Genomic DNA, 9,380 nt, shown 5'->3' with positions numbered 1-9,380 from the left:
GGCCGCGCGCGCGCACTCTCACGTCTTCAAACAACACGAGCGCTGTCTTGCTCTCTCTCCCTCGCGCATATTAATCAAAATCATTTGACACGATAGAAAAAGGGCGGAAGACCGAAGTTTCACGTGGAGCATTCAGAGATTTTTTTTTCTCCTAAATTACCGTGGAGTGTGAATTGTGCTAAAAAATAAACTACCGGGATAATCACACAACGCGTGCCGTATGCTACACGTCCACTAATGACACGTCCGATTCGCGAACTAATGACTCATTTGAACCGATTCACTTTAATGAATGGTTAAAACAACTGATCTGTCCAACACACTCACGAGACGTCTGAATCGGTGTATAACAAATCGGTAACACTTTACAATAATGTTCCACTTATTAAATTAACACAGTTAACATGTACTATTAATAAACTGCACTTTGTTAATTTGTTAACCATTGTTAATGTTAATTTCAACATTTGGGCTACTAATAGCCTACATTATTGAATTTTTTTTTATTATTTGTTAACATAGTTAATGCACTGTTAAGTAACATTAATGAACAATGAACAGCTGTATTTTTATTAACTAAGATTAACAAAGATTAATACAGCATATTAATAGCAATAGAGTGCCAAGTGCCAAGCAAAAAATGCAGGGACAGGTGTGTGGCAAACAAATCAGGTTCATCAGGTTCGATTATTAAGGCTTTTAATCGGCAGGATACGTCAAATGTAACCATACTGTCTATGAATATAACACCGCATACACCATCGCCAAAGAAGAGCTTGCCTTCACTAAATTTATGTCAAATGACAAATCATGTGCCAATATCATCGGGGTGAGATGATATAGAGCCAGAAGACCAAATTTCAAATCTTGGCCACAGGATGAAATAAAATCTGTTAATATATAATTTGTAGTTGTGGTGCTCCTAAATTTTTGCTGGTGCTCCTAACTTTTTGAAGTTGGGAGCACCAGTGCTACCAAGTAAAAAAGTTAATTTCGAGCCCTGCTTATGCTCATCACTCACCTGTCTGCCGATCTTCCAGATCACCACCAACCTTTTAATAAAGAACTTTATTACTTTTACCTCTGTGTCTCCTCTCCTGTTTCGTGACAGATAGGCATCATATCCCTAAAGGCAGAGGTGGATCAGCTGAGAGTCAGCTGATGTGAGCCTGACTAACGTGACCTGCCAGAACTAATGCCACGCTTGATTTTCATTATTTCACAATACAAATGCCAAAAGTTATACCAAACCTGTGTCTCACTGCCTGAAATTGTGGAATTGGTTGATTATGTTCCCAGCAGCTAAGCACAAAGGCAAGGAAACTTTCAGGACAATTAAAGTATAAGTTCAAACAAGCTGTATTAATGAAGACCTGGTAGGTGAATCAGTATCAGATGAACAGCATGCTGTAGTTTAATAGCAGAAAAGTACACTATTGTTGCTCTACTGTGATTATGATCTCAGCAGATTCTTTGGTCCAAAGCTAATTTTAGGCAAGTACACGTTAAATTGATGAATACTTTAACAAGTAGGTGAAGACTCACACTTACTAAAATAAAAGCTTAAAATGAAAAAAGAAACCAGTGCCAATACAGTTGTGGAGTTCAAGGAACATGTAGAACACAGACATGTACTACAATGAAAGCTACTAAGATAGAACCCAGTTAACCTGCTCCAGTCATTAGGTTGTGTCCATACTGAGACACCCTTCTTTTGTAAACACTGATGTTTACATAAGAATCAGACAGCTTCTGAAAGCTAGGACAAGTTTTCCAGCCAAGGTGAGGTTATAGGTACACAAAGAAAGTCCTCCTGTCCTGTAGAAGAGTTAAACAAAGGCTGTATTAGATGACACGTATCACTTGTTAGGGTGTAGTTTACTTTTGTGTGCACAGCAACAGTTAGGACATGTTAAAGTATAATCTAAAAGTATTTATCTTGTTCAATAATTAAGTATATATATATGTATTTATTTTTAAAATTGTATTCACAAATAATGGATTTTATTTATTTGAACTTCTGGCCATTGCATCAAATTTATGATTTCATTACGTTTGATCTGAAGTCAAGTTTCAAGCTTCAGGCACAGACAAACTACAGTTTCAAAATGGTCAATAATTTTTTTGAGAAAATCTAAAGCAAAAACTAGTCTTAAAGAGCTCAAGAAAAACTCAACAGAGACATCTTTATCATTCCACACCATTACTTCTTGCTGCTCAACCTACTAGTCACAAGTCCCTAAAAGAAACTGTGGAAGCTCAATTTCTTCATGTTTTGATTCTTTCAAAACATACTGATTTAAAATTGCCTTAATCCAGTGATAGATGAGTGGCCTCTGTCTGTCTCTACTGCCTGTCAAAGCAAACCTTAGTAATCAGATTAAAGATCACTAAGCCAGAAAGTGTGTGAATTTAACAGATAAATGCCAAAACAGTCTACGAGCTATGAAACAGAAACACAGGCATATGGTCCCTGTGAAAGAAAGAAATCCCAGAATACATTGTGTCAAGTTCAGTGGGAAAAATCCAAGACTGTGTACGAGGTAAACAAAGGTAGATTGTAAATGAACTTATTTTTAATAATGAACTGCATTGTTAAAAATAGTTCCGTATAATTAAAGAATTTAATCATTTTATTGAGGGTTGCATAATACATTGATACCAAATTAGCTATTAGATAATATTATAATCTATCGCCATCTGTCAATATTAGACATATAATTTAAATTGTATTTAAATGTACATTTAATTGTGCATGGTCCTTTTCTGCTATTTTTACAATTAGATTATTTTTGTGGACATTTAACCCTCACTTAAATGTATTCTTTGTTCACACTGCACATTATAACATTGTGATATCTAAATCCATTTGTGCATTTAAAATTAATCATTTTAGTTTTTTAGATTCAGATTTTAGTGTTTTGTTTTAAATTTATTTCAGAAAAATATTATTTTAATGTCAGCCATTTACCGGTTATCAGCCATTACAGAAAAAAAATTAGCGGCTTATCAGTATAGTCCAAAATGTTTATATTGTGCATCCCCAATTTCATTAGTTATTTATATGCCCTAACTGCGTATCGTAAAAAGTCGCTGCCTATGCATATCATTGCATGATCCTGCCCAATAAAAAAAAATCACAGGTGTAACATTAAAAAAAACGTATTTTTTTACAAATAAATCTATGTTTGTTACTTTACTTGGATAATCGCTACTTGGATAATCGCTTAATTTAGATTTATAGCAAAAACATTTTGAGTTAATATTTACTGCTGGATTTGGCTGATGTAATGAACACTATCCACACGGTGACGACGTGCTGCAACATAAATCTAGCAACCTTTCTCATATTTCCATTGTTTTAATTATTTAGAGTAATTTTATTAGACTGTTGTCTACAACAGGTGCGACCATTGTAGTGTCGCGCCACGCTGCAACAGCTTGAAGCTGTTGATGCTTGAAGCTGGATGCATCAAAGGAAACTTTCCAAATCCATTATTTCTGTTGTTGGAAGCTTTGCAACAGTGTGGATTACCTAAGCCTCAGGTATACAACAGAGAATCCGTTTACGGTCTCTTCGTGCCACATCCAGTGTAGACAGAATCATGATTTTAATGATTTCTTGCTTTTGACATGTTGCAATGCCCTGCTCACATTTGTTGTAAACAGGGTGTAGCAGTATTATATGTGTAACGTTACCTTGCTATTACTTTACATATAAAAAGGTAAACCTTGTGAGATTTCGAGAGTCAAGCCTGACCTTAGACTGGCGAGTAATGCATTATGTGAATTGTATTTAATGAGCAGCTGTGTTGGTAGTACCATTGTAGTCAATCTCTACTGCATAGTGCATATGCTTATTACATATAATGAAGAAAACTAATGAATGTCATACCAATATGTATTCACATGAGTTACTTCTACATTTCATTTTATTGATGCTTTTTCATTTGAATGTTTCTTCTACACAAAAAAAAAAATAGTAAGACTGCATACTGTTTCACATACATACCTGTTGCAATGCATGTTCATTTCTTAGACAGTGGACTGTGCCTGCATATCATAATACAATTATTATTATTTTTTTATATGTATTATAGTCACATGCAATTTTATGTTTAATGTTGGGAAGGAGGAGGAAAGGGATGCCTTACCTGTAATCAGATGACTTCTGCATTTTTTTTTTTTTGTGTGGAAAAAAATAACATCTTTATTTTTTTTAAAGGTGCAATAAGTAGTTTTTATGTTTTGCTGGCTCCTGTTCTTCCCAGTGGTCCTTGACTTCATTATTTATTTTAACTCATTCTGTTTGCATTGATGGGTTGCACACGTGATGATCCATACTTTCAATCTGAATTATGCCTATGCTAGACTCCTGTTGTGCCTTTAATATATGGTGTCTAAAATATGGTGTTTGTTGTTATATTCCTTGATTTACTAGTCTGTTCAACTTAGGTGTATTATTATTATATTTTTTAATGTGCTCTGACCGCTGGAAAAGTGCCAGATAAATTAAAATTATTTTGAACTTGGTCAAACTGCAAGACACTGCTGGTCAAGTGATCTCAACATAGAGAATTTAAAACTACCACATTTCAGTATTTCATGTGGCTCTACATTTGCTTTATTTTTATGTCTGTGGCTCTCCCTTACCTTGTTCTCCCGCTATTTTCCGAAGTTCAAGAATTCCACCTTGAGGGGTTCAAATGCCTGCAAAATATTATAATATTAGCTATATTGTACTGCACGACAAATTAATAATGCATATTATGAACATAATTATGAATGTATAATTATGAATATCTAAAGGTGCATTTGATTTTTATTTCCTCTAGATGGCACAAAAACTCAACACAACACTTTCCTAAACATCCATGTTTCTGTTTAATTGACAGACTATAGCCCCTTTCATTATGGTACAAACTTTGCCGAAGTCATTGTTCTGAACAAGTATAAACTTTTTATAACATATTAGACTATACAAAACATATTACTTTAGCTAAAGTGAATGTCAATACTGGGGGCCTTTTGCCTCATGCTGATTAGCCTTTTATCCCAAGTGTGAGGTAAAGGCTCCCCTCTATAACCAATACATTTTTATGATTTTTAAACAAAACAAACTGCTTTTATGGTTTATTTACATACACAATATCCATGTGTAATAAAAAAAATATAGATTTTCTGCAATCATACACATTTTCCTTATGGTGTACACTACAATATTTCAGGCTAATTCTTGCCCAAAAGAGTCATTTGTTGGTGAATCTGGCTACACTTACTGCAATGTGCTTTTGATTCAATAAAACGAATCAGCTTATGAGAATCATTTGTTCATGAATCGGTCTAGTATTGCGATGGATGCTGTTGAGAGTAAATAGGAATGCAAGAAGTGCTGCATGGGGTGTAACTTCAGTGCTCTTTGGGTCTAGGGATGGTTTCACTCATAAGAAAAAACAATCCAAGGAACTGGAGTAATTCGTTTTTAGAAAAATATAATAATGATAAAAAAAGTAATTTGTTAGTGAATAGAGGTAAAATATGACAACAAAGGCATGACTAACATCGAGTCACTTACCCTTTTATTTCATAAATTAAACACTTCCTCAGAGACGTTCATAAAATCGTACAGTAGGCCTAGCCTATTCCTGAAATCAAGAAACTGCCAAAAAATGTTACAAACTTAGTTTTAAACTAGTAACGTTAGTCTAACAGTCGTCAATATAGAATAAACAATATAGAGTTTTCTAGGCCTCTTCCAAAAAAGCGCGAATTTTCGCCATGTTAAGCCTGGTTCATAGTGAGAGGAAATTGTTGTTTTACAGTTGATTACTGGCTTAGAAATATTACAATTACACCAAGTCACATTACAAAATAACAATCGTAAAGTTAAGTTTCTTAAGTGATATTTTGAATGTATTCAAGGTGAGTTCACCATGTTGTACTTACCATTGGCTAATTAAGAGATTCAATTTACGTCCTCATAAGCTGGTAATTTTCTGTGAGAGGTCCTACTTGTATCACGTGGCCGCTGTTGATAGCCTATGTTCACGTCATAATTACTGTAACAATTCTGAACTGTAAGAAGCATAGAACTTGTAATTACAAAGTGTAAACTCAATTTTCTGATAGCTACGACTTGTATCACGTGGCCACTGTACCACCTGACCACTGCAGATTTAAAAAGTGTTCATTATTACAGTTACGACATGGCGCGAATGCAGTAGGCCTAAGTGTTGCCATATACAGCTCAGACAGAGAGATGTCGTGTTGTCATCAGATTATGACATGGCGTGATCAGCATAATTTGTTTGTCCTCGTATTTTCTCCTTGAAATTCATATTTTGATAGTAGCCTAATATAATTTTGTATATTAATTTTGTATAGTAATAATTTTGGAATTATTTGATTATATATATAGGCTATATATATATAATATTTTTAGTTATGTTCGGTTGGTTTACTAAGCCTGTTCATACTTGTTCATCTCACCCTTTTTTAAGAGTTGTTTTCAAATTTTTCCATTATATGTAGCTATATCACCGTAGATCACTCTGTATGCAAAAGTATTTTGTAATTGGATAAATTACTTATTCCTGTCCCTAATTTTTTTTTTTTTTTTTTTTTGCTTGTTTGAATTAATCATACATTATATAATGTGTCTCTATTCATTTATATCATTAGTTATTACAGATTTTATATATTGCATAATTTAAATGAAAAGTTCAAAGCACCCTGTCACATTAATTCCTAAGATGACAATGGCTTATTTTCATCATATTCATGTAGCATATCAACTTTCCGTGAGCACTCTTTCTTGTTAATAGTCCAGTCCTTACTGAGGAGAAAAGTGTGTATTTGGAAATACCCTCGGCCCCTCCCCAGCTCAGTATCCTTGTTTCAACTAAACCATGGCCTGGTGACACAGAGAGCTTGCTAACTTCAAGACTTATTTTTACACTTTTTTTTTTTTTTTTTTAAACTTAACCCCAAGGTAGTCCAGACCAACCACAACCAGAAAAAAAATGGTGTCTTCAAAGAATAACCACAGTCATACTTGATAATTCTGAATAATATTTTCCATCCCTGATGTTTGCTGTATGAGGTGTTTAACAGTGTTGTTCTTGCAAATATACAGATATTGTTGTGCACAAAAAATGCAAGTTCTGGAAATTTTGGAATCTGAAAATTTAAAATGACTTCTTTAAACTTAAATTATTTTTATATTATCTGGGTCAGTAATTTATCTAAAGTAATCCCTTATCCTAATGAATTGCCTATTGTTTATAGTGTATGTATATCATAATTTTTACAAATATATATTGTTTATTTATAGTGTGCATAGCTTTGTATATTGTATATAGTAAAGTTCAATTATATATTTACAATAGGCCTATACCACCCATAAGGCGGCTCAACTAGGCCGTTCATACTTGTGATCCATGAGGCAACACATGTGTGAGAGAGCATGTGTGTGGGTGATTGGAGCCTGACTCATCCGTATTTTCCAATCACCTTTTCTTAATGTGACCTTCTCACCTATGGAACAGAAATGATTATTGGATTATACCATTCTGGTTAGGGACAGTCCTTAGCATCAGTGTGATTTTTTCACTCTGTGAATGGACAAATGGTACTCATCCTCTATATTTGTGTTACTTTAAAGGCCAGTGACTTATAACTGAACCCTCACTAACGTTGTATTCAGAGCATTGAACAGTATTCTGCATGAATATTCATTTTGTGAGTGTTTCTGTTTGCTCTTCACTCCTACATGTTTACAACCACGCAGTGTGCAAAGCAATTGAGCATGCACAGGAAATGTAACACGTTCTGAAATGACAACTCAAAGCAAAAAATTGCTTCTACCCTTTTCTATATGCAAATGAGGTACTGCAAGGGCTAAGATATAGGTTGAATTTAAGCTTACCAATGCACAAACATCTACAAGGGAGCACAATGAATCCAGAGAATATGGTGTTTAACATATTTTCGGATTGTAGAGGATTGCAGCTTGGCCAAAGTTAGTTGTAACTAATGGTATAACAATGCAAGATGTTTCGTAGTTTGATGTTGTTCCTGTTTTAAAAAGACAGCATGTTGGCCAATTATAACCAACTGAAGGTTCTCCTTAGTATTAGCCAGTTGCTAGGCACTAAAAACTCTCCACAACACTTTAGCAACAGCCTAGCAGTGCCCTATCAACCATCCGGAACACCCTAAATTGTTTAGGAACAACCTAGCAACAAATCAATGAATCTTATCTTGATCACAAGTATCACTGACAATAGTTTGTGGTTTAGTGCACCTGCTACAAGCCTGACACATGTATCTACAGTCGAATTACTCTGCAAGAGGATGTGTCAGCTCCTTTTTGTCTGTTTTGGTTTCATGATATGCATCAATATAATTTTCTATTTGAGTTTCTGATCTTTATCTCCAAACCACTTTGTACCTTGCTTTCGAAACGACTCTTGCGTGTGCGTGTTGACGAGAGTCTAATTATTTTGAATGAGTTGTGTTTCAATGTCCAGGTTTAATTTTTATGGTATACGTCCAAATTGTGAAAAGTACACAGTCACCTTGAATCCATTGGGGGTACCGGGGTCAACATCAGTGACATTTCAATTAAACTTATCTATGGATGTGTTGCAAGACTTTTAAGTGTTTTACTTGATGAGGATTTTACACTTGACCTTAGAAACTTGTTTTGTGTTTTGAAAAAATAATTTCTTCTTAGCATGTCTCAATGCACATACAGCACGAGGGCCTTGTTTGATGGAAGCCCATGTGTGACAGCGGAACCTTTAGAAATCCTACAACCTACACAATGTGCCAGTTCCTGAACATTCTCCCCGAAACTTTAAGCAGCGGTGAATTTCAATGATAGGTGGGTGAAATTCGATTTCGGAGGGTAATGCGGTGAGGAGAACTGTATGACTTCAAAGGTTTGCGATCTGGTTAACTTAAGTCATGACTTTTTGTTCTGACCTGATCAATTCTTTGTCATCTTCCTGATTTCATTACTATATACTATCTGTATGCCATTTAAGCATCGATCTGACATTTTGTGTTTATAGCACATATTTTCATATATGTATACAACTTCATTAAAATTGCAAAACAATATAATTTTGACAATATGTTGCATATATATATATATGCCAAATCATTTGTAGTTATTTTTCTTCCACCTCATTGCTGATTCCACGTAATTCTCAGTGGTTCAGGGAAAAAGCCTCTAAAAGCTGATGTCATTAACGTGTGTGTAGAGCAGAGGTGCTCATGGTGCATTTTGGATGCAAAGCAGAGCGAAACGAAAGTGCTGACGAACACCCACTCATATTTGCACACATATAAATAGATATACTTTTATTTTCAAC

The sequence above is a fragment of the Squalius cephalus genome (genome assembly GCF_949319135.1).
Source record: "Squalius cephalus genome assembly, chromosome: 4".
Taxonomy (NCBI): Eukaryota; Metazoa; Chordata; class Actinopteri; order Cypriniformes; family Leuciscidae; genus Squalius; species Squalius cephalus.
This window is presented reverse-complemented; position numbering follows the sequence as displayed.